A 27,816-nucleotide genomic window follows, 5' to 3' on the forward strand; every position below is an offset into this window, starting at 1 on the left:
AATGTTTTATATGTTATTTAATGACTAAGCTATTGTGTTAACTTTTAATACAAATTCCTGTGTTAAATTACCTAAAACAAAAATATTGTTTCGAAGATTGTATCGTTTAATTGAACTCTCAGTTTGAGTTGTATAGGGGTTGGATGCTTTTTGCTTACAACTATACGGGAAAAATGTTTTGCTTCATCGAACGGTATTGGCTGGAAATCTTTTTTGTTAGTTAAATTTCATTCTGAAATGCAATAAATTTAAAAAGAAAAGAAATATGCGAAATAATGTTTTCCTGCCATTGCGATTCGTGTATACGCTACCTTGAACGTCTGAAATATGTGAATGCCGACTTTTACCGACGCATGTCGGAAATATCTTTTTCTCCTTGGATTTAGTCAGCGTTGCCAGTCAACTTTTTCAGTTTTATGCAAGGTTGGAAGGTTATGGGTTAGGTGATAGTATTTTTCGAAAACCTACGATGGAGGGGGGGGGGCAATTTTGATTGCTTTCTTTCCAATTTCTTCATTGAGAACATCAACAGAGGCAGTTTCAATGAAAATTCTAAAAAGTGTATTTTCCAAAATGTAGGGGGGGGGCAAATACCCCTCCTAATTGACAAGTCTGATAACAACCAAGTTTTTTTTATTAAGACTCATACATCTCCTCTGCTGCAAAACTTGCAAGATGACCAGTTCAGAGACTTTAATTTACTTAATCCTCATCTTCGCTCATCTGATTTGTATTAACTATAGTCTAGACAATTATCTCAATATTTACAATGATCAATTACTTACCATAAAACTCCTCAAAGTTTCCAAGACTAATTTTCCGAGGAGTTATCCATTCTCTGGAGTTATATATATAGGAGGAGTATATATATATATATATATATATATATATATATATATATATATATATATATATATATATATATATATATATATATATATATATATATAAATGTGGTTAATGTTGACTATCACCCAACCCATAACCATCCAACCTTGCATAAAACTGAAAAAGCTGACTGGCAACGCTGACTAAATCCAAGGAGAAAAATATATTTCCGACATGCGAAAAATACATTTTCCTCCTCTAAATTTCTTTGAAAATATGCCACTGGTTTCTATGTAATTGTGAAATAAAAATAACTTGTCCTCCTAAGCTGGTGGATAAATAAAGATCAGGGTCAGTGCATTGTTGCCTCATAGGACTAGTTCTCGTCGTTCGGGCTAGTGAAAGTATAATTTTGGCACTGCAACAAATTTATAAAAAAAAAAATTTGTTGATTAGAATTTATTAGCACAGCTCTAAGGAATTAGCCTAATCTCGCATTAATGTTACATTAATATTGCAGAATGGACAAATTAATTTGAAACAAACGCATAACTAACTTAGTATATTGAAAACCCCCCAAGAATTTGGCTTGTAGCCTACATACTTGTTTACCCGGCGTTTCAATTACCCCGGCGGGATTGTCGCAATTAACTGCAATCACGGTATTAAATAAGTGCGATTATTATAACCTATTGAACGCTATTTGGACAGCGAGTTCAATTTAATGCGAATAGTTTGAAAATTTTAATAAATGGTCATAAGTCTAGTGCTCAACTTTCTCTCTATACGCCTATAGAGTTTTTTTTTTTTTACCTTGTTTTATCAAAAATTATAGTTAAATAAAACAAATAAAAAAAACCCATTAAGGCCCTTGCTTCTCCATAGTACATTTAGAGAACAGTTCTAGCAGGTAGATTTTTAATATATCCCGATAGATAAATACACTAAGAATTTTCCATCAAAAAGTTTGTGATAGCAAACTGTAAGTAAGGAGTGACGCGTCTCAATAGCACCCTAAGCCCCTTCCCACGCTCATTTTCCCCCCAAAGTCACCGGATCAAAATTCTGATATAGCTATTTTATTCACCATAATCGAAAAACCTTATAACTATGTCTTTTGGGACGACTTACTCTCCCACAGTCCCCAAGGGAGGGGTCGCAAGTTACAAGCTTTGACCTGTGTTTGTATATATTAATGGTTACTGGGAAGTGTACGGACGTTTTCAGGGGGATTTTTTTTTGGTTTGGGAGGGAGGTTTGAGGTGGGGGGGGGTACATGGGAGTATATTTCCATGGAAAAACTTCTTAATTGGGAAGAGACTTTCAATGAAGGGGGCGCAGGATTTTTTAGCATTATTTAAAAAAACAATGAAAAATAAATATGAAGTTTTTTTCTACTGAAAGTGAGGAGCAGCATTAAAACTTAAAACAAGCAGAAATTATTACGCATATGAGGGGTTTACCTCTTCGTAATACCTTTCTCTTTACGCTAAAGTATTTTTAGTAATTTCAACTATTTATTCTACGGCCTTTGTCATTCAAGGGTCATTCTTAAGGAATTGGGACAGAATTTAAGCTTTAGTGTAAAGAGCAAGGTATCGACGAGGGGTGAACCCCCTCATATACGCAATAACAACATACGAATATAGAAGTTCATTACGTAAGTTAATTCGTAAATTATGTATATTTTTTACTAATGAAAATGTTCGTAAAAAACTAAAAGTTTTAGTTGCTTTTTTAAGTAATCAAAAAATTGGAAGGCAACTAGGCTTCCTCCCTCGCTCCTTTTTTCTCAAAATCTTCCGATTAAAACTATGAGAAAGTCATTTAGCCAAAAAAAAAATCAAATACCTCGCTCTTTATGCTAAAGTATTTTTAGAACCCTTCATATGCGTAATAATCTCTGTTCGTTTTAAGTTTCAATGCTACTCTTTACTTTCAATTGAAAAAACTTCCATTTTTATTTTTTCATTGTTTTTTTATAGTAATTTTAGAAAATCCTGCGCCCTTTTCATTGAATTTCTGGTTCCCCATGACATATTTCTCCAAGGAAAGATCCTCCCACATAGCCCCCTCCCCTCAAACCCACCCCCACAACCAAAAAAATCCCCTGAAAACGACTGTACACTTCCCAATAACCATTATTATATGTAAACACTGGTCGAAGTTTGTATCTTACAGCCCCTCTCCCAGGGACTGTGGGGGAGTAAGTCATTCCCAAAGACATAGTCTTTATGGTTTTTGACTATGCGAAACAAAATGGGTATCTCAAAATTTGGATCTGTTGACTTTGGAGAAAAAATGAGCTTGGGAGGGGGCCTAGGTGCCCTCCAATTTTTTTTGGTCACTTAGAAAGGGCACTAGAACTTTTCATTTCCGTCAATGTGCCCTCTTGCGACATTCTAGGACCACTTGGTCGATACGATGACCCCTTGGGAAAAGAGAAAAAAAAATAAGCAAATAAACACGCACCCGTGATTTGTCTTCTGGCAAAAAATACGAAATTCCACATTTTTGAAGATAGGAGCTTGAAAATTTTGCTATTGGGTTCTCTGATACGCTGAATGCTATGGTGGGATTTTCGTTAAGATTCTGTGGCTTTTAGAGGATGTTTCCCCCTATTTTCTAAAATAAGGCAAATTTTTTCAGGCTCGTAACTTTTGATGACAAAGACTAAATCTGATGAAACTTATATATTTAAATATTTATTTATATATTTAAAATCAGCATGAAAATCTGATTCTTTTGATGTATATTTTAGCAACAAAATTCCGTTTTTTAGAGTTTCGCTTACTATTGAGCCGGATCGCTCCTTACTACAGTTCGCTACCACGAACTGTTTGATCTGCTTGAGAATTCAAATATTCGATTGTAATTAAAAATTTGAACAAAACATGATTGTTTAGCCAACATTTTCTATGAAGAGTAGTTTTGTTGCATAAGATCTTAATATTCAATTAATATTTTGCCAGATGTTCAAATAAATCAAAATTATGTGTGAACATGAAGATTTCAAAAAGGCGACTAAGTCACATCTCAAGACTGGTTTACATTATTAAGTATACATATTAATTTGAAGCGTGTTTTGTTTCCAGTTAAGCGCAAATTGTCTTCTGGTCTTGAGAAGGCACGGGGATTATCAGCCTCACTCATGTTAATTTTTGCTCGTTTTGAGTTTGACTCAGCTATATATTCAATACAAAAAACAGATTTTTGTAACTGCAAGTAAGGAGCGACATTAAAACGATCGGAAATTATTCCGTACAGGAAAGTGGTTGTCCCCTTCTCAACACCTGGCTCTTTACGCTAAAGTTTGACTCTTTCTTACAACTCTTCTTTTTAAATCAATGAGAAACTTTAGCGTAAAGAGCGAGGCGTTGAGGAGGGGATAACCTCTTTCATATACGGAATAATTTGGTATATAAAATAACAAAAGCTAGTTTTTTTTATTTAATTCCGGAAAGTTTTTCAATTAAAGCAAGTTTTTATTTTGGCTCATCGCACATGAGTAATTAAAACGAAACTTCCATATTAATTTTTTTTTTCGGATAAATGGCTTTTTCACAGTTTTGATCAAACGGTTCTGATAAAAAAGAAGGGGGGCGGAGGAGGAGGAGGTCTAATTGCCCTCCAATTTTTGATTACTTAAAAAGGCAACTAGAACTCTTTTTTCTGAACGTTTTTGTTGGTAATAAATATACGTAACTTACAAATTAATTTATATAACGAACTTCTATATTTGTTTATTTTTATTACGTATATGAGGGGGTTCACCCCCTCGTCAATGCCTCGCTCTTTTCACTAAAGCTTGAATTTTGTCCCAATTCTTTAATAATGACCCCTGAATCACAAAGGCTGTACAATAAATAGTTAAAATTACTAAAAAATACTTCAGCATAAAGAGCATGGTACTATGGAGGAGATGACCGCCGTATTTACATAAAAATTTCCGTTTTTTTTTTCACTTTTATTTTATTAATCCTAGAAAATCCTGCAGCCCCTTCATGGGAATTCTCTTATCTCATAACAAACTCCTACATGGAAAGATCCTCCCACGTAACTCTGTCCCTCCACTCCCTCCCCCTAAACACGAAAAATTCCCCCTGAAAACTACTGTCCACTTCCCAATAACCCTTACTATATGTAAACAATGGTCAAAGTTTGTTACTTAGACCTAATATTTTTTGTGACTTGAAAAGGGCACTATAAATTTTAATTACCGATAGAATTAGTTCTTTAGCGACATTGTAGGGCCACTGGGTCGATACAATCACCCCTGAAAAAAAAAATAAACACGCATCCGTGATCTGTCTTCTGGCAAACAAATTTACAATTCCACGTTTTGAAGATAGGAGCTTGAAACTCCTGCAGTTTGGTTCTCTGATACGCTGAATTTGATTGTGTGATTTTTGTTAACATTTAATGACTTTTAAGGGGTGTTCCCTGCTATTTTCCAAAATAAGGCAAATTTTTTCCGGCTCTTAACTTTTGATGGGTAAAACTAAACTTGATGAAACTTGTATATTCTAAATCAGCATAAAAATGTCATTCTTCTGACGCAACTATTGGTATTATAATTCCCATTTTTTCGAGTTTCGGTTATCATTGAGGCGGGTCGCTGCTTATTACAGTTCCTTACCACGAACTGTTTGATCCTAATTTCTGTTTGTTTTGAGTTTCATTTATTTATGAATAGTGATCTGTGGTAGTTTTACGCTTGAGAGATTATTAACTTTCTTCTGGTTTATTTTTGGCTTAGTGTAGCTCTTTACTTTTTTTTGAAATGATGTCTTGTGGGAAAAGCTTTTACATTAATTAAAAGTAAAGAAATAGGTAAAACATTATAGTAGTTTGATTTAAATGTAAATGCATCACTATGACACCAAGCATGCCAAATATATAAAGTGCTCAAATTTGGTATTTTTTTGTAAGTTAAACTAAGCTAAGTTAAACAAGTTTGAAACGCAAGTAATTAAGCAAAGCAGTTCAAAACCATAAGGGTAGAAGTAGGTTCACTAAGGTCAGCTTTGGCCCAAGATTTGTTACCTTTAAATGCTTCTTCTTCATCTGCCTCCTTGGTAGTCGGGTTAATTTTAGGGATTAATTAAATTATTTTAATATTATATAGTATATTAATTATATAAATTATTATATAATATATAAATTATTATATAGTTAATTTTAAATTATACTAATTAAACTGCAGAAGTTAAACTAAGCTAAGTTAAACAAGCTTGAAACGCAAGTAATTAAGCAAAGCAGTTCAAAACCATAAGGGTAGAAGTAGATTCACTAAGGTCAGTTTTGGCCCAAGATTTGTTACCTTGAAATGCTGCTTCTTCATCTGCCTCCTTGGTAGTCGGGTTAATTTTAAGGATTCGTTATCCTTTTATTCCTCATCATTTTCTCTTTTTATTTGTCTATTCTTTATTAGACGTTAGTTATTCTTTTTTTGAACTCTTCGCTTCCAGATTTTCATTTTTTTCTGTTCTCTTTCAGGTCTATTAACTGTTATTCCGTGATTTGAGTTATAGATGGTGCTTAAACACAATCACAGGACAACAGTATAGACTACTTTGGATTCAAATTCAATCGTCATTCCCCTACAGATGCTCTATTCAAATTGCTCCAGTATATTCAGAATGCTCCATTACTAAATGAAGATTTGGCTAAATGTTCGCTTCACAAGTACCCAGTATCATTTCCATTTTTGTTTCCAATCATGAATAAAATTTAATCTGTTGCATTGTGGGAGTCTTATCTTCTAAACTAGAGCCGTGAAATAAAAAAACTACAAATAAAGCCTTACCATCACATAGGGTGCGCCATTGCTATCGAAAGCACCGCCCAACGTTCTCCCTCGGAATTTCTACGCGTACCAGCTTACATTTTGGTCTTGTGGGATAAAAACCAATTACAGATCAAATTGGAACCTGTAGTGTCGTCCAACGATAAAACTACACATATAAGCCATACCTGGTTAACGAGGGAGGCCTTGACACAGCTGTAATGAAAGTATTGAAAAGCTTAATTTAATGATGCTCCTTGTAACAAGGAGCCAGATTTCTTAGAATATTTAAGGCCAAAAAGAATTTGTTGAGGACATTTCTAGCCTCTCTGACTTACTGAATTTAAGGTGCACCAATGTATTAACTGAGTTTGAACTTCTTTTATGATTATCTCCCTTAAAGTTCGCGCTTTCCTTAAATTTTCTGTTTCAGCCTATCTTCATCCTATTAGGTTTTGGGCAGCGTTTCATGATTTTATTGTGGGTCGCCACTACAATGAGACAATTAAAGTCTCTGCAGTGTATGTATTTTAAAAAAGTAGTCGGCTTGAAAGCATTTTGGCTCTTAAAGGTGACATGGGTTTACCCAAGTTGTGTCATAAAACTAACAATGACATGAAAAAAAAAAAACATAAATTAAAAAAAACGGAAAAGACAACACTTCTAAAGAGTATTTCTGAAACAACGCTTGCGCCAATGAAGTACCCATTTGAGTTTAGAAATAGATTGCTTTATTTTTTTCCGATTCTTTCCTACCATTCGTCCTTGGATGCACTAAAAATAAAATATATTTACGTAAAATGAATTTATGTAAAATAACATAAAATGCATAGAAAAGTGGAATCAAATTGTTGATAGAAAATTTTCCATTCCAAGTAGTCAGAACTCAGAACTAGCCAAACAAACAATCACCTGTTAGAAACACATTGGAATTAGACATATTTTACCATACTCAGATCTTTAAATTTAGTTTATTAATGATTCGTTGTAAATATTAGTAATAAACGGAATATAATAAAAAGAAAAAGATAGGAGGTAATGACAAAAGAAACATAATCAAAATTCATGATATTAACATAAGGCACTAAAAGCAAACAGTTCGTGGTAACGAACTGTAAGTAAGGAGTGACTCGGCTCAATAGTAACCGAAACTCTAAAAAACGGAACTTTGATACCAATAGTCAAAAGAATCGAAGTTTTATGCTGATTTTTCAAATATATAAGCTTCATTAAATTTAGTCTTACCCATGAACGGTTACAAGCCTGAGAAAACGTCTGGTTTTTGAAAAAAGGAGTAAAACCTTCTAAAAGTCATAGAACCTGTATGAAAATCACACCATCAGATTCAGTGTATTATAGAATCCTACTGAAGAGGTTTTCAAGCGCCTACTTGAAAAAACGTGGAATTTTATATTTTTTGCCAGAACAAAGATCAAGGATGCGTGTTTATTTGTTTGTTTTTCCAGGGGGTGATCGTATGGACGAAAATTATACTAGGGGGGTAAAATTTGGACGAAAATTAAAAGTTTGTGCCCGATTTAAGTCACGAAAAAAAAGAGGGTAACCAGGCTCACTCCCATTTCCCTTTTTTCTAAAAATTGTTCGATCAAAATTGAAACTGAGCTATTTTGTTCGGCATAGACGAAAAGCCAAATAAATATATTTTTGGAGATATTAAACTCCCCCCCCATAGCCCCGATGAAAAGTCTAAGTTACTTTTCCCATTGGGAAAAGTCTAAGTTATAGTATTATAGTACTATTGGGAAAAGTCTAAGTTATAGTATTAAAGTCCTATAGTACTATTGGGAAAAGTCTAAGTTATAGTATTTGCTATTGGGAATTATAATCCAATATTAAACTTAACACACACACCCCCCCAAGAAGGATAATTTTTCATGAGGAAGGAAGTTTTCAGGGGGAAATTTTTCAGGAAAAATTTTGCACTAGGGGAATTTGGAGGAATTCCTATCGGAAATGCTTCTTATGTCTTGCTTTCTCATTGCCTGCTTAATTTTACGCATGGAGGTGTTAAGGGTAACTGTCCAGGGTAAATTTTCACCACGATTGAATTGTTTACAGAATATATCCTTGGGGAGAAAGAATTTTTCAGCGGAGTAGCCAGATTCGATCAGAAATTATATTAAAAAAAAAATTCACTTGAATTGTAAGGAGCAACATTAAAACTTAAAACGAATAGAAATTACTCCGTATATGAATGAAGCTGTTCCTTTCTCAACGCCCTGCTCTCTACGCTAAAGTTTGACTCTTTCTCTCAACTTTTTAAAACAGTAAAAAACCTGATGGTTTCTTGATGAAGCTTATATATTTAAAATCAACATTTAAATGCGATTCTTTTGATGTAACTATCGGTATCAAAACACTATTTTTTACAGTTTCGGTTACTATTGAGGCGGGTCGCTTCTTACTACAGTTCGTTACCACAAACTGCTTGAAAAAGATACAAGTTTGATTCATAGAAACCTCTTGCATACAATATACTACGAATTTCATTAGTAGTGTTTCATATAGTTTTGTATAAACCAGAGAGCCATATGGACTATTAAGAGGTGGATGGAGAGAAAATTTGCTTTTATAACATAATAAATATGTTTCGGAAAAAGAGTAATAGAGAATCGAATGGCGTCATTTCTTTCTTATGTTTTCTTCAAAAGAACCCCTCTCCTTCACTATTTTGCGCTTTTTATTAGAAAACCTGACATGGCACTAATTTCTATTTTAATCCCTTCGCGACCACTTTATAATAAATTCATTCTAGCTAATGAATTTATTCATTCTAACTAAAGAATAATAAATTCATTCTCCGAAGTATTCTGTATAAAGACGAACATATGGTAAAGAATTAACTCCTGGGATTCAGACAGACAGAAGAGTTATTCAAGTAAGACATAATTTATATATTATTTTTGTTATATATAAACATGTACTGTCTGTCTGTTACACTACCTTCTGTAAGAAAAAGAAGAAAAAACGAAGCTAAAAAAAAATAAACAAAAATAAAAAATAGGAAAAAAACACCTAGGTCTAGGGGTTTAGGGGGTGGGGTGGTGTCTGATGGGATTAGGAGGGAGACTAGGTGATTCTCTACGTGTTGCTGGGGTGCGAAGCGCCACAACAACGCGTGGCAGGGGTCAGCTAGTACCCAATATGACATCATCCTTATTATATTTTGTATCTTACGAAAAGATGAAAATATGTGTAAATATTTTTCAAGTGAATGTTTCTAAAAAGCTCTCTAGGATATTTTGGTACCTCATTAACGGAGAAAAACTAACAAAAGGGAATGAGGATATATCAATGCTATCCATACAAAACAATGATTTCCCTTATGGTTAAGGCCAGTGGGCTGTAAATTTTCTAAATAAGGTTTTTGGTAATAGCGATTTCAATGTTACATTTGTTTTTCTACCCGGTGCAGTTGGTCAGGGGTTTCAGGTTATTTTTGAAATTCCCTCAAGACCAATCAAAATAGTAATCACCTATTTTGACTCCTACACGATCTCCAAATGACAATTTTTCTCTTAACTTGTGTTTACTATGTGCCATTGCTCATTCTCTACTAGGTTGGAGCTATTGATGAAAACATGATAACAATCTGTGTCAAATTGTCCCAGTTCTCTGGACTCTTTGGGAGACCAGTTATGTTTTATCAAGACCCAAAATGAATTTCTAGCAAATACAATAAAACGTTTAGTTTTATTTTGAAGTTTCAGTACTTCCGTTTTAAGTAAGAACTTGTATTTTGTAGTACATTTGCACGAAAATATTACTTTCCTGGACAATTTTCGCTACTATTCTTAAAAGCAAATGAATAAGAAATTGTTAATTTCTTGCAATCCCTTCAAGATTTTCAATTTCAAGATGGCCATATCGCTTTGACCCCAGTCACTTTGCAATGACTATTTCACGTGGATACGCAGCAGAGCTAAGCTTGTTAATTAGGTGAAAAAATTCAATTATTTATAAGCTTATTTATTAGGAGTTATATTTGTTCATTTTGTATGTCACTTCTACCTAATGCATTATTTTTGTGTATTATCCCATTTGATGCCGTAGTTCTTAGTTGTCCTTTTGTGGCTCATTCAGGAGAAGGGTCCACGTCACACAAGAACTAGGAACTGATTTTTTTTATATACAGGGTTTCGAAAAAAAAATATACAATCAGATCTTGGAGTTCTTCCAAAACTCTGGAAAGTCATATTTTTCCAAAGTCATATGTTGAATCATAAAATGTAGTCTGAAGATCTGAAACCCTCTCCCTATTTCATATACTATTAGTTTTTATTCGTATATGAAAGAGGGCACTTGTATGATATACTCCTTACCGCTCAAGAAGTGAAGTTAGGTTAATCCTAATAAAATATACCCAGGTATGATAAAAATACTATACTTTAGAGACAATTTAGGGCTATATATTTGCATATTAAGGGAGGGGGAGTATAAAGTACAGTGAGTCTGCATGCAAAATTTGTTATCTACACTTATTCCGATATTATGAAATAAGAATTGTTTTACACTGTCCAGATACTTTACCCCTCCCTAATATGTAAATATATAACCCGAATTGTATATTTCTCATCTATTATGTCACTTTTCTTTGTCTTTTCTCATGCTAAGTTTAAAGAAACTAGCAGAAGAATCGGTTTACAGTGCGTCAATGCATGAACAACTTCAGCGATGGGGGTACATCATACAAGTACCAAAAAGAGTCTTATTCAGCTCCTGTATCATGTATATAGTTTTTTTTCACCGAGGGATTTGAATGCAAAAAGAAAAATTCCCTTTGAATTTGTGAAATTTCTCTCCTTTAAAACCTGAAATTATGCTCCTTTTCTTTCTTTTTTTAAATAGTTAATTGAGATTTTTTTTCATAATTTTTATGAATGGGACACAGGGCTGGTGCATACCAAAAACAAAAGTGGTTTATGGAGCTCCCGTCTCATGTGTATGATTCTATTTTTATTGAGACACCAGGGGGCAAATCCCAAAAGAAGAAACACCATTTGGATTTAAGCAATTTTGCTCCATCAAATTTGAAATATCACTAATATGATCTCTAAATTTGCAGGGATCATTTTTGGATATGGGGGATTTTTGCGTCGAAAGTATTAGTACGGTTTGGCTCATTAAGAATGGGTCTCTTTCCGTATAAGTATATTTTCTTTTTATAGAAAAACTCTTACAGAAAAAGGCATCGAATTTTTTTTTTTTTTTTTTTTTTTTTTTTACACACATGAGTGACTAAAAGTCAAGTGTACTCAAGTAATATGTTTTAATTTTTTTTTGAATGTTTTCTTATTTCTAGATTTAATTGATTTGACTTCTGAGTCGCTCCTTTCTGAATTTATTGGCTGACAGAATTCAGTTAATGTTAGCTTTGATGTACAATTTTTACATTTTTAAAGCATATTTTCATTTATTTTTTTAGATAGTGAGGTGTTTCACGTCAGGTAAAAGAGAAGGTGGTGATTTCGTTGCGTGCGTTGTATCACCCCGTGGCAAGTGGATCTATTGCGTTGGTGAAGATCATGTGCTGTATTGTTGTTCAACTCTTACTGGAAATTTGGAAAAAACTTTGGAGGTATTTAATTCCCTCTTACTGTGTTTGTAAATGTATTGAGTTCAGCTTGGGTCTTAATTAGGCTTAACATATTAACAAAATCTTATTTCCATTTTTTTTTATTGTTTTCAGACTCTTACTGAAAAGTAGGAAAAAAAACTTTGGAGTTATTTAATTCCTTCCTACTGTGTTTATAAATGCATTGATTTTAATGTTGGGTCATAATGGATATCGATATTGCGGACCAAATATGGATATTAAATATCGAAACGTAAATATCGAAAACGATATTTGGGTATTTTTGAATATTTTCAGCTTTTTCTGGTGTCTACCGGTGAGCGTCCAGTAGAAGAGATCCAACGTAGAAAATTGTGTCACAAATGGTCGAGAAGAAGAAGAATTTCTTCAATGTATTGACTCGTACATGCTAATATACAATATACTTAGCTGTAGCCATTGGCATAGCCATTTCTCAAACCGAAACTACGTTTAGTGAGGGTGGACTCTCAAATGGTGCTGAGGACCTCCGAAAGGCTTGGCTAGATAAAATGCCTTCTAGGCTTGTAGGGCCTTTTCACATCACACTCGTCGCGATTGCCACCTACTTTGATCCACGTTTTAAGAAATTGCATATTCCTCATTTGGTTTCGGTTTTGTTGGAATATGTATTAACAGATGCAAATCACCAATGCTACTTCACCATCAATATCGTCGGTCATACCTCTCCAGATTTTCACTAGAGAGTTTTATTTACAAGAGAAACTGATCTAATCAAGCCGTAAAAGTCTCGTAATATGGGTCTTAGAAAATTTTGATAACATGGATACTTCAAAAGGATTGGTTTTGTATGCTGTTTCCGGATATATAAAATCCCTCAAGTTTAATGTATCCATCAAAAGTTACGAGCCTGAGAAAACTTGCAAGATTTTCAAGAAAAGGTGGAAACTATAAGTCAACAAATGTTCATAAAAATTGCACTGGGAGATTTATCATATCAGAGAACCCTATTATAAGGATTTCTAGCTTCCATCTGCAAAAAGTTCAAACTGAATTTAAAGTTCTTATTCCCTATTTTGTGACCCAAAATATTTTAGGCAATTAGACCCTTCTCCCTACCTCCAATGCTCCTTTTTTCCCCAAGTAATCTGATTGAAATTTTGAGATAGTCATTTTGATCAGTATAGTTGAAAGGCCTAATAACTATGCCTCTTAGGATGATCTAACCCCCTATAATCCGTGGGAAAGAATTGTAAGTTATGAGAATTACCTAGTTTTTACATATAGTATTTATTATCGGGGAAACAAACATTTTATGGCATAATGTTTTCGTTTGGAGGGTCTCCGCGGATGAAATTTCAAAGGGAAACTTTACGCGGAGGATTTTACCTGAATTCTTATACGAAATTCCTTATATTTGAATTACTTTTTCATTGGCAATTCAATTTAATGTGTGGATGTATTGTATTCAGGGCAAATTGCCCGTGGAAAATTTTCAAAGGGGTTGATATTTTGGGCGGATAAATCCGTGGGAGAAATTCTCCATTGGGGAATTTTGAGGAAACAACTTTCCTTTGGGACGAGAGAATTTTCCACAAGATATACTTTCTATTGGAAAAATGGGAGGGGAGAACTTACAGGTAGAATTTTCCACAGAGGGAGGATTTCCGACATGGTTTGAAAAATGATTAGAAATTAAAAGAAAAGCAAGTCTTTTTCAAATAAAAGCAGGCTAAAAAAAATTATTAGGTGGAATTATCCGCAAGAATTTTTTTTAAGGGTGATTTTCAGCGGGGATGGAATTTTCTGGGGAACGGGGATATTACGTGGGAAAAACTTTTCAAGGAGGAATTTTTGTGGGGGTGGAGGTGGTGGGAGAAGAGGGATATTACACGAGAGGAACTTTTCAAGGAGGAATTTTCAAGCGGATGGGATTTTCTATGGAGGGAAGAGGCAGATTTGCCAGTATTATTTGAAAAAAGATCTGAAAAAAAATGATTTTTCAGTTTAAATTAAAGAGCAACATTGAAGCTTAAAACGAATAGAAATTATTACATATATGAGGGGGGATGCCCTTTACAAAACCTCTCTTTTTGTGCTAAATTTTGACTGTTTGTCCCAATTCTTCAAGAATTGTATTTGTTTTTGGGAAGAATAGACATTTATCTGGGAGGGGAATTTTCTATGGGAGAGACTTTGCAAAGGGAGTATTTTCTATGGGAGGGTAGTCTCCGAATATAATTTTTAAATGGAAACTATATGCTAGGGAATTTATCAGAAAATTATTTGATTAACTATCTCTTTGCCAATTCAATTTTGCCTGCGGAGATATTCCGGAGAGATCGTCCGGGGAAAATTTTCAAAGGGGTTCAAATTATCTGAGGGATTCTCTTATGGGGGGATTTTCTGCAGGAGAAATTCTCCATGGGGAGTTCTCCAGGGGAGAATCCTCTCATTTGACATTGGGAGGTGAAAGTTTCTAGGAGAAAAATCCACAGATAGAGGTCTTTCTTTCAAATTAAAGTAGGCTAAAAAGAATTTTCCAGGTGGTATTTTCCTCAAGACATTTATTGGGGGAATTTTCAGCAGGTATGGAATTTTCTTGGGGAAGGAGGATCTTGCGTGGGTGAAACTTTAAAAAGAGTAATTTTCGTAGGGATGTTATTTTCTATAGAGGAAGAGGCAGATTTTCCGGCATTATTTGAAAAATGATCATAAATTGGAAAAGACAACAATTGTTTTCAAGTAAGAGTGAGGAGCAATATTAAAACTTAGAACGGATATAAATTTCCCCCTATATGAAGGGGGACGTCCGTTCCTCAATACCTCACTCTTTACGCTAATTTTTACTTTTGTCCCAATTCTTTAAAAACGGTTCCTTAAAGACAAGGGCCGTTTATTTAGAGCAAAAACCTTTTTTTTTAATGCAAAAGACTTAGGCTTGAATAGCGAAGTATTGAGGAGGGGTTACCCCCTCATATACAGAATAATTTTGCTTTCTCAAGTTTTAATTTTGCTCCCTTCTTTCCCTTGAAAAAAAAAAATTTTTTTTTTTAGTCACTGGAAGGCAGAACCAATTTTCAGGGGAAAATATTGACATGTTACTGATTTTTGATAACCAATAATAGCCAGTAGTTTTATGTTTCCTTATCCCGAGCCAGAATAGTTCAAAATCTGGGTTTTTATGACATTGATTCATGTAGCCTAATCGCAGTTTTTTTGTATTTTGATATACTTTAGAAAAAAAAATGCGCAAAATACTCTTTAATTACTAATTTGGCAATTGAACTTTTGCAAAACCACGAGTAAATTGGAGCAAAAATTGATCGGAAATATCGAAATCGATATATCGATTATCGAATATCGGAAATAAAAATATTGATGTATCCTTTAAGCAAATTATCGCCCACCGATAAATTCAGATAGTGTTTTAATTAGGTTTAATATATTAACAATATTTTTTTTTGTGTAAAGAAGGCTCATTAAAAAAAAAAAAAAACTAGACTTGAAAAAAAAATTCTGCTTTTTATATAATTTTGGCACCTGAACATTATTGCTTTGAAAATTGCATATTTTTATAGATGGGGTGTGCATTTTTTTTTTTTTTTTTAATGAATTTCAGAATTGATTGTATAGCCTGTATGCTGTGTACTTACTGGAAAGTTGAAGAAAACTTCGGTGGTATTTGTTTAATTATTTCTTACTTTGTTTGTAAGTTAATTAATGTCAGGAAGTGTCTCTGTTAGGGTTAGTGTTTGAATAACATTTTTTTCCCCTTTTTGTATAAAAAAGGCTCATCTAAGAATAAAAAATTAGGCTTAGGCTCGACTGGCAGAAAAAGTTTCCACTTTTCTAAGAAGGCTTTGGAGCCTGAATATCTGTTTTTAAATTTGCGTATTTTTATAGATGAAATTTTTAGATTTTAAATGCTTCGATACGCATTTTCGAATGTGTTAAGACCACAAAGAAACGGTAATCACTCCTAATCCCTATTGACATAGTTAAATAATTATAATCGGATGAAACGAATATTTTGAGAATAGAATATAATGAAAAATCAAACTAAGGACAACATTTTAGTTCGGTGACAAACTTTTGGTAACGATATGAGGCTTGTTGTTTCCTCAGTTATAGATCATATTCGGTAGAATAAGGATAGTGACACAGTTGTGTAACTAGTTAATGATTGTGTAGTTATTTATGTGAACCGATTATTATTATTATTTTTAATATTACCACAGACAAAAAAGAACAAATAAAAGAGGGTGTTTTCAAAATCCGTAGATAAACAAAAATGTGTGCATTGAAAATGATGACATACTTCTATGTAATTTATGGACGTATTTTATGGGGTATACTGACTTGTCATATATTGCTTACGCAGATGATATTTTCCTTATCAGTAGATGCAAATCTTCTCAGTCCCGCACAGTTAAAACGGCTGAAAAAGGTTTCCTTGATATTGGACTTAATCTGAATCTTGAAAAATGCGAGTATATTTGTTTTAACGGTACCTTGCCAAATACCCCACTTCAGATTAAAAATACATCCATTCCTTCTGTTGAAAATTTTCAGTGGCTTGGCTAAACAATTTAAAAAAATATTTTATCCTTCCGCCAGACTGCAATATCTGAAGCTTCTAAGATTGTGTCAAACCGGTCTAAACATAATCGAAAGGACCTGGTTTCTTTGTAGTCAGTTTTTTTTAGATCATTCTGTACTTTGTCTTTCTAGACCCTTCATTCTACTGAAAAAGAGTGATTTATGTTAATATAAGTACTATAAATACCTGCTTTATCTACCTCTATCTTACCGAAATTGGAGAATAATCCGAAAATACAAAGCTCCCGATATAACTGCGAAACTTCAGGAGCTTCATGATAAGTTATCGGCACAAGCATATGGACTGCTTACCCCGTATCACGGGCTCATTCGTTTGTTCTGTTGACTTTATTCCTTGTTGATTATGTTGTACTTATTGTGTTGTACGTTTGTTCTCATCCGTTTGTTCTGTTGAATTCGTTTTCTGATGTTTATTTTGTTTTTTCTCTTTTTACTCCACTATCCTCACATTGTTTTGTGAAGTGGGTTATAAATGAATTAATATTATTATTATTATGTACAGATAAAATTACCGCTAGGACCTGCCATATTCAGTAAATTTTTCCTGAAAGCATTAAAGTGTGAGTGAAATGATGTCAAAATAAATGTGAATTCATTGCTAAATGTGCATAAAATCTTGGCATCAAAATAATAAATTCTTAACGAGTTTTCCTAACAGGTGCAATCACCCTACATCTGCTATGTTTGTTTCAGCAAATAGGTCCCCATCATATTGACCAAGTGAGCCTAGGCTGTCGAGAGAGTGCTCATTTTAACAGAAATGAAAAGTTCTATTGCATTTTTAAGTGACCAAAAAATAGAGAGCAAATAGGCCCCCTGAATGTAAATACGAAAGTAAACAATGGTTCATTCAAATAATAAATATACAAACGTTGCTCTTAGCAATGGTAGAGACCAACAGAAAGCTATTTGGCTTAGGAAGGGTGTCAGTGGTCTGACCTCTAACCCCAACCAGAATAGACCCAGCTCCAAATGGGTATGAGGAGAAACCTGAAGAATATAAATACGACAGTAAACAAAGTTTCATTCAAATAATGAATATACAAACGTCGTTGCTCTTAGTGCTGGTAGAAACCAATAGGAAAGTATTTAATTGGAAAAATAGGTGAGTGATGTGATCAGTAAGCTCAGCCAGAATCGACCCAGCTCTAAATGGGTGTTTTGAGAAATCTGAGGAATACAAACACGAAAGGTGTGCAAAAGTATTGGGTAGCTGCCCTCAATCCCCCCTTGCACTTTCTGGCTGGAGAACCGTGAAGCGGCACAGTGGGTTTTTACTATGAGGTTGAAAAATCTGGTTTTACTATGAAAAATTTAAGAAAGACAAATCCCCTCCCCCAATAATTCTATTTCTGGAAAAGGCATGAGGATTAACAACATTGGCTTAAGGGAGTAGGATAAAGATCATCTAGAGCCATTGACGGGGCTCATATGGCATTGAACCGGCACTTTAGCTTCTGTTGTTTTTTTTTACAGGTCAGGTAGCACCCTTAAAATTTAAAATTTTAAAACTTAAAATTTTTGAAGTTGTTGTAAAAATTGTTTCAAGAGTAAAAGGGAGTGTGAAAAAAAATAAATATAATGTTTATGTAAATATTAACACCTGGATTAAAATAAGAAGTAAATGCTTGTTTACAAAAACAGTTTAGATGGATAATACTAGAATATTTGTTCCAGATGCAGAGAAATGGCTACTCTTTGAATTATGATAAAAAAAGGTATTTTGTGTAAAATTTGGTTTAGGCATAATCTAGTTTTAAAGCTGACATAGATGTGGCAGATATTTAGTGGCTGATACACTATTTCATTTCACAGAGTCAATGTAACTAATTTTAGTATTTCAGCTGAAATAAGTCATGGAGTCAAGAATTCAATTTTACAGTCTAACTAACTAGAAAAAGTGGACTCGTTAATTTGAATGAAAGTATTGAACTACTTCGACAGTGATTTGATGCTTATTGAACTCGGGCTTGACGAGGGATTTGTAATGTATATATTAACAATAATTAAAAGAATAAAGGAATTGAGTCAGGCTTTTTAGGATTATTACAAATCATCCTTCCAATTCACTTTTGCTGTTGTTTTAAGCAAATGAAAAAGAGGTGTTTTGTTCTATACAGCATTTCCGAGCCTGTAAGTGTTCTTCGGTTTTATTGGTTTATTTTTGTGACATATTACCATCAGTTTTTTTTTTTAATCTTGTGGCAGCTCAGTAGATCAACGTTGTGTGTTACAATACAGCCCGAGTCGTTTGATTACTGCTGCCACGATATTTGTTGGTGTGTGTACTGAAAAGTCCCAGCTATGAGACGTTGATTCAGCGCCCTAGAGGATCTCTGTCCTTTATCTAATTTCGGTAGGCCCGGTTTGGTGGTATATGTGCTATCTGTTAAATAGACCTAGCAACTAAAGTGTTGACTCAGCGACCATTAATGGCTCTATGTCTTTTATCTTATTTCGGTACATAATTCTCACAGAAGCCCCGAGAGTCAGCCCTACGAGACTCTCGTAGTCTAAAATACATTTTTTTTTTCAGACAGTTTGGGGAAGTGAGGGGAGATATTTGATAAGGCTACTCTTAATTTATTGCTGACATCTAGGTATTAGGCTTTATTATCTTCCATGGTATTTAGGCTGTATTGATGCTAGGGCCGAAAATCCTGGGTTACATTGTAACTTGTGAAGAAGTTACAATTCGCAGTATGACATGGGCGACACTGTATTTTTAGGAGCCCAATCCAAAAGGATTTGGGTTTAAAGGTTGAATAAGCCTATGGAGGGCCGCTAAATACCTGTTTTTAGGTCCGCTAAAACTGCTTTTAGGGTCGTTTCTTATGGGCCGTTGGAAACTGTTTTAAGGGTCGCTAAAACTGCGTTTTTATTTTAGTCATAGAGGAATTCAATATTTTACATTTAATGCTTAGCGTTCTTAATGAATTAAAGACAAAATTATAGCTCAAGAGGCCTTCAGTTTTATTGGCTGTTATGTTTCTGTTTTCAAGTGCAAATTTCTATCGGCCAAAAAATAAAAAATAAAATGATATACTTCAACTGTTAGAACTTATAAGCTTCAGCCTAATTTATGTATTTATGAATTCTGAGCAAAAAAAAACAGATAAATAAAAATTAAAATAAGTTTCACCATTCAATGAGTTATTAAAAATTAGTTATAAGGATAAAATTCATTTTAAAAGATATTGTTGAAAATACATTTGTTCCCTGATAACTTAAGTTATTAAAAACCTTTATAAATAAAAATTTTCATTATGGCTTATCTTCATTTACTCTACTCTCTATTTCTTTATATATTTATTTTAATTCTTTTCTTGGATTTTTATTTATTATCTATTCTTATTTAGTTCTTTTAAGATGCTTCGCAAGGCATAAGCTTTGAAAGACGTTAGTCCTACTTACAAGCTATCCAAAATTTTTACTGAATTCGGTTCCATTGATATTACACAGTGTGATAAAATTAATAAAAAAAAATAAACTAATTAATTCCTGTTTTTCTTTCCTATAAAGTTCAAGTTATCCTATTACGTTTTTCTTTTTTGTTCTTGTAATTAATGCGTGATCAATATTCTTTCACAGATGAAAGTTTGGAAAATTACCACGGGTCAGTGTTTAAGAAGATTTGAGAAAGCCCATTCGAAAGGTGTCACCAGTATTCATTTTGGAAAGGCCAATTAATCATTATATTTAAATTAGCTCAATAATTTAACTTAATTCAATTAAGTATATTCATTATTATTCAAATTAAGTTAATTATTACTGACAACAATTGGTTGTGTGCTATTTTTATTGCAGACTACGTTTCGCTGTCTAAAACTAATGCAGTTGTGTGCAAGGACAGGTGAATTTCCTTTTAAAAACTAATTAACTTAATTATTCACGTTAAATTAATTAATACAAACAACTTTTTTTTTTGCAGAAAATATAGTACAGTTGTCATTATGAATTGGGAAAGACAGGTAACTTTCCTTTTAAAAATTACATTTTGAACTAGTACCTGAGCTTGGTGGAAAACAGGAAAAGAAAGTCAAACCACAGAGTATCCCCTTTTGTGAGGAATGGAGAGAAAAAAAATTCATGAAAATTTCAGTTCAGTCTCCCACCCTATGAAACAAAACAATGTAGGCTTACCAAAATGTAGATATAACAGACAAGTACCGATTATTCATTTTAATTTCTGTTCGTTTCTGTTTCATTTGTTCATTGACACCAATTTTTTCATGTTTTTCAAAGTTTTACCTCCCTCTGACACGTTGGAACTTTCCAAAACAGTTTCCTGTGTCCGTACCTGGTAGTGAATGATATACAGATGCATTTTTGCCTGACCTATTGTTTATCATCAAGGCCCATTCGGGCTACACAGTTTCTTTTCTTGGCGCAACAGAAATTTTGTAACGACCTGAAAGTATGTGTGTGTATCTATCTTATCTTTTTAGGAAAGCCACCACCTGGCTTGACAAATTTGAAAATACATATACACTCTCTTCAGACTTCTCTACTATCGACATGTGCTGTATTGTTTTCCAACTCTTATTGAAAAGTAGGAAAAAAAACTTTGGAGTTATTTAATTCCTTCCTACTGTGTTTATAAATGCATTGATTTCAGCTAGTTTTAGGCGATAATAGATATCGATATTGCGGACCGCCTATCGATATTAAATATCGAAACGTAAAAATCAAAAACGATTTTTGGGTATTTTCGGGTATTTTCAACTTTTTCTGGTGTCTACTGGTGACCGTCCAGTAGAAGAGATCCAACGTAGAAAATTGTTTCACAAATTGTCGTGAAGAAGAAGAATTTCTTCAATATATTGACTCATACATGCTGATACACAGCATACTTAGCTGTAGCCATTGGCATATCCATTTCTCCAACCGAAACTATGTTTAGTGAGGGTGGACTCTCAAATGTTGCTGATGACCTCCGAGAAGGCTTGGCTAGATAAAATGCCTTCTAGGCTTGTAGGGCCTTTTCACATCACACTCGTCACGATTGCCACATACTTGGATCCAAGTTTTAAGAAATTGCATATTCCTCATTTGGTTTCGGTCTTGTTGGAATATGTATTAACAGATGCAAATCACCAATGCTACTTCACCATCAATATCATCGGTCATACCTCTCCAGATTTTCACTAGGGAGTTTTATTTACAAGAGAAACTGATCTAATCAAGTCGTAAAAGTCTCGTAATATGGGTCTCAGAAAATTTTGATAACATGGATACTTCAAAAAGATTGGTTTTGTATGCTGTTTCTGGATTCATTAAATCCCTTAAGTTTAATGTATCCATCAAAAGTTACGAGCCTGAGAAAACTTGCAAGATTTCCATGAAAAGGCGGAAACTAAAAGTCAAGAAATGTTCATAAAAATTGCACTGGGAGATTTAGCATATCAGAGAACCCTATTATAAGGATTTATAGCTTCCATCTGCAAAAAGTCTCAACTGAAAATAAAGTTCTTATTCCCTATTTTGTGACCAAAAAAATTTTAGGCAATTAAACCCCTCTCCCTACCTCCAATGCTCCTTTTTTGCCCAAGTCATCTGATTTAAATTTTGAGATAGCCATTTTGATCAGTATAGTTGAAGGGTCTAACAACTATGCCTCTTAGGAAGACCTAACCCCCTATAGTCCGTGGGAAAGAATTTTAAGTTATGAGAATTGCCTAGTTTTTACATATAGTATTTATTATCGGGGAAACAAACATTTTATGGCGTAATTTTTTCGTTTGGAGGGTCTCCGCGGATGAACTTTCAAAGGGAAACTTTACACGGAGGATTTTACCAGAATTCTTATACGAAATTCCTTATATTTGAATTACTTTTTCATTGGCAATTCAATTTAATATGTGGATTTATTGTATTCAGGGCAAACTGCCCGTGGAAAATTTTCAAAGGGGTTGAAATTTTGGGTGGATAAATCCGTGGGAGAAATCCTCCATTGGGGAATTTTGAGGGAAAAACTTTCCTTTGGGACGAGAGAATTTTCCACAAGATATACTTTCTATTGGAAAAATGGGAGGGGAGAATTTACAGGTAGAATTTTCCGCAGAGGGAGGATTTCCGACATGGTTTGAAAAATGATTATAAATTAAAAGAAAAGCAAGTCTTTTTCAAATAAAAGCAGGCTTTTGAAAAATAATTAGGTGGAATTATCCGCAAGAAATTTTTTTAGGGTGATTTTCAGCGGGGATGGAATTTCCTGGGGGAAGGGGGATATTACGCGGGAAAAACTTTTCAAGGAGGAATTTTTGTCGGGGTGGAGGTGGTGGAGGAAGAGGGATATTACACGGGAGGAACTTTTCAAGGAGGAATTTTCTTGGGGATGGAATTTTCTATGGAGGGAAGAGGCAGATTTGCCAGCATTATTTGAAAACGATCAGAAAAAAACAATTTTTCAGTTTAAATTAAAGAGCAACATTGAAACTTAAAAACGAAAAGAAATTATTACATATATGAGGGGGGATGCCCTGTAGTCAAAACCTCTCTCTTTGCGCTAAATTTTGACTGTTTGTCCCAATTCTTCAAGAATTGTATTTGTTTTTGGGAAGAATAGACATTTATCGGGGAGGGGAATTTTCTATGTGGGAGATTTTGCAAAGGGAGTATTTTCTATGGGAGGGTAGTCTCCGGATGGGAATTTTTAAATGGAAACTATAGGCTTGGGAATTTATCAGAAAAGTATTTGACTAAATATCTGTTTGCCAATTCAATTTCGCCTGCGGAGATATTCCGGAAAAATCGTCCGGGGAAAATTTTCAAAGGGGTTCAAATTATCCGAGGGATTTTTTTATGGGGGGATTTTCTGAAGGATAAATTCTCCATGGGGAGTTCTCCAGGGGAGAATCTTCTCATTTGACATTGGGAGGGGAAAGCTTCTAGGAAAAAAAAAATCCACAGATAGAGGTCTTTCTTTCAAATTAAAGTAGGCTAAAAAGAATTTTCCAGGTGGTATTGTCCTCGAGACATTTACTGGGGGAATTTTCAGCAGGCATGGAATTTTTCTGGGGAAGGAGGATCTTACTTGGGGGAAACTTTAAAAAGAGTAATTTTCGTAGGGATGTTATTTTCTATAGAGGAAGAAGCAGATTTTTCCAGATTATTTGAAAAATGATCAGAAATTGGAAAAGACAACAATTTTTTTCCAGTAAGAGTGAGGAGCAATATTAAAACTTAGAACGGACAAAAATTTACCACTCTATAAAGGGGGACGTCCGTTCCTCAATACCTCACTCTTTACGCCAATTTTTTACTTTTGCCCCAATTCTTTAAAAATGACTCCTGAAAGGCAAGGGCCGTTTATTTAGAGCAAAAACTTTATTTTTTAAATACAAAAGACTTTGCATGAATAGCGAAGTATTGAGGAGGGGCTACCCCCTCATGCACAGAATAATTTTGTTTGCTTAAGTTTTAATTTTGCTCCCTTCTTTCCCTTGAAAAAGATATATTGTTTTATTTAGTCACTGGAAGGCAGAACCAATTTTCAGGGGAAAATATTGCCATGTTTCTGATTTTCGATAACTAATAATAGCAAGTAGTTTTATATTTCCTTATCTCGAGCCGGAATAGTTCCAAATCTGGGTTTTTATGACATTGATTCATGTAGCCTAATCGCAGTTTTTTTTTTATATTTTAATATACTCTAGAAAAAAATTGCGCAAAATACTCTTTAATTACAATTTAAGCAACTGAACTTTTGCAAAACCAAGAGTTAATCTGAGCAAAGAACTAATCGGAAATATCGAAATCGATATATCGAATGTCGGAAGTAAAAATATAGATGTATACTTTAAGCAAATTATCGACCAACACTAAATTCAGATAGTGTTTTAATTAGGTTTATTATATTAACAATATTTTTCTTTTTTGTGTAAAGGTGGCTCATTGAAAAAAAAAACTAGACTTGAAAAAAACATTTCTACTTTTCTATATAATGTTGGCACCTGAACATTATTGCTTTGAAAATTGCATATTTTTATAGATGGGGTGTGCAATTTTTTTTTTTTTTTTTTTGTATGAATTTCAGAATTCATATTCATGCCGTATACTCACTGGAAAGTTTGAGAAAACTTCGGAGGTATTTGGTTAATTCTTTTCTTACTTTTTTTGTAAATGTATTAATGTCAGGAAGTGTCTCTGTTAGGGTTAGTGTTTGAATAACATTGTTTTTCCTTTCTTGTATGAAAATGGCTCATCTAAGAAAAAAAAAGTAGGCGAAAAAGTTTCCACTTTTCTAAGTAGGTTTTTGCACCTGAATATCTGTTTTTAAATATGTGTATTTTTATAGATGAAATTTTTATAGTTTAAATACTGCTGTACGCATCTTTGAATGTGTCAAGACCACCAAGAAAAGGTAACTTTTGGTAACGATATGACACTTGTTGTGCCCTCAGTTATAGATCACATTTGGTAGAATAAGGATAGTGACACAGTTGACTAGCTAGATAATGATCGTGCAGTTATCTACGTGAACCGATTATTATTATTATTGTTAATATTACCATCGACAAAAACGAACAAATAAAAAAGGGTGTTTTCAAAATCTGTAGATAAACAAAAATGGGTGCATTGAAAATGATGACATACTTGTATGTAATTTATGGACGTATTTTATGGGGTTTACTGACGTGTCATATATTGATTACGCAGATGATATTTTTCTTATCAATAGATGCAAATCTTCTTAGTCCCGCACAGTTAAAAGGGCTGAAGAAGGTTTCCTTGATATTGGACTTAATCTGAATCTTGAAAAATGCGAGTATATTTGTTTTAACGGTAGCTTGCCCAATACTCCTCTTTAGATTAAAAATACATCCATTCCCTCTGTTGAAAATCTTGCGGTAGCTCAGTAGATCAACGTTGTGTGTTATAATACAGCCCAAGTCGTTTGATTACTGCTGTCACGAGGTTTGGTGGTGTGTGTGCTATCTGTTGAGAAGTCCCAGCTACTGAAACGTTGATTCAGCCCCATTAATGGCCTTTAAGGATCTCTGTCCTTTATCTTATTTCCGTAGGCCCTGTTTGGTGGTATGTGGGCTATCTGTTATATAGACCTAGCAACTGAAGTGCTGATTTAGCGCCCATTAATGGCTGTAGAGGTTCTCTGTCCTTTATCTTATTTCTGTGATCCTGGTTTAGTGGTATGTGTGCTATCTTTTAAATAGAGCTAGCAACTGAAGTGTTGATTCAGGGCCCATTAATAGCTCTAGAGGATCTCTGTCCTTTATCTTATTTCTGTAAGCCTGGTTTGGTGGTTTGTGTGCTATCTGTTAAATAGACCTAGCACCTAAAGCATTGATTCAGCGCCCAGTAATGCCTGTATACGATCTTTGTCCTTTATCTTATTTCCGTAAGCCAGGTTTGGTGGTATGTGTGCCATCTGTTAAAAAAAAAAAAAAAATAGCAACTGAAACGTTGATTCAGATTTCATTAATGGCTCTAGAGGATCTCTGTCCTTTATATTATTTTTCGTAATCCAATCTTTCTAATTTTTAGTCTTATTTTAAAATGGAAACCAAAAAGCCCGGTTTTTTTTACCTATTGTTGCTATATCTCATTTTGAGCCAGGAACAGTAATGAAAAGTTTTTTAGCCGCCATGTTTTTCCAAGTAAATATGGTGCCTGTGACTCTTTCTCTGTGACTTGAGCACAATTGACTTAATTTTAGGTCCACGACCAAGACGTCATTTGAATGCACCATCATCCACATCAGAACCTGATCACGACATATTGCGAAGATGGGTTGTTGAGACTCTGGAAACCGTGAAATCTTGGATTGTTCGATATTTATATATTTTGTGAAAAAAGTTCGTTTACTAATACAATTCTTTTATCATTTTTCAACTAGGTCTTATTGATTGTTTCTGCAAAAGGCTATGCTGCGACCATTATGGCGCCCATTATATATATATATATATATATATATATATATATATATATATATATATATATATATATATATATATATATATATATATATATATATATATATCAGTTATCTTCTATCAGAGATTGTTGCTGCAGTGAAGGAAGAGGCATTTAAATCATCCTCCACCGCTTGTCCCAGTTTCAGGTAAGCTTTAGCATAGTTGTTTTGTCTTGCCATATTTCTTCCGAGAGATTCATTGGGTTACGAGATATCCAAAAATTTAAAGGATAAGGAATGTTTAACAGATTCATCAGGGTCTAAAAAGTATATTTGACCATATGCATGTTGTTCAAAATCATCTTCAGGGGGTTTTTATGGCACTTGGTATTAACCAAGTGACATAGCAATCGCAAATTCTGTCGGAATGTCAGTCCCGGTTTTGCTACTTTAGGCACTTCCAGGTAAGCTAGGACGATTAAATCTGGTAGGCGTATCAGGGGCCGGACCAGATTAAATTGTAAATAGTCATTTTCTCGATTTGACCATCGGGAGGGGAGTGGGGGGGCCCGTTAATTCGGAAAAAACAGAAAAAATGAAGTATTTTTAACTTACGAACGGGTGATGGGATCTTAACGAAATGTAATGTTTGGAAGGATATCGTGTCTCAAAGCTGTTATTTTAAATCCCGACCAGATCTCGTGACATTGAGGGGGGAGTTGGAAGGGGAAACCTAAAATCTTGGAAAACACTTAGAGTGGAGGGATCGGGATGAAACTTGGTAGGAAAAATAAGCGCAAGTCCTAGATAAACGATTGACATAACTGGAACGGATCCTCTCTCTTTGGGGTAGTTGGGAAGGGGGGTTAATTCGGAAAAATTAGAAAAAATGAGGTATTTTTTTAACTTACAAACGGGTGATCGGATATCAATGAAATTTGATATTCAGCAGGATATCATGTCTCAAAGCTCTTATTTTAAATCCCTACCGGATCTGGTGACATTGGGGGGGGGTCTAAAATCATGGAAAACGCTTAGATTGGAGGGATCGGGATGAAACTTGGTGGGAAAAACAAACAGAAGTCTTAGATACGTGAGTGTTATAATTGGAACGGATCCGCTCTA

The 27,816-nt window shown here is 34.1% G+C and overlaps 1 protein-coding gene and 1 long non-coding RNA gene across 2 annotated transcripts in view; one reads left to right on the plus strand and one right to left on the minus strand.

Annotated features, from left to right (window-relative positions):
- Nucleotides 1–27,816, minus strand: part of LOC136039533 (WD repeat domain phosphoinositide-interacting protein 3-like) — a 475,762-nt gene that overhangs the window by 424,033 nt on the left and 23,913 nt on the right. The gene's annotated exons all lie outside the window — the stretch shown is intronic.
- Nucleotides 4,526–26,669, plus strand: LOC136039053 (uncharacterized). The gene is made up of 3 exons (XR_010620366.1): nt 4,526–9,515; nt 12,063–12,215; nt 26,494–26,669. It is a non-coding gene; the product is annotated as an uncharacterized LOC136039053 (long non-coding RNA).

The sequence above is a fragment of the Artemia franciscana genome, chromosome 19, assembly GCF_032884065.1.
Source record: "Artemia franciscana chromosome 19, ASM3288406v1, whole genome shotgun sequence".
In the NCBI taxonomy this organism is placed as follows: Eukaryota; Metazoa; Arthropoda; class Branchiopoda; order Anostraca; family Artemiidae; genus Artemia; species Artemia franciscana.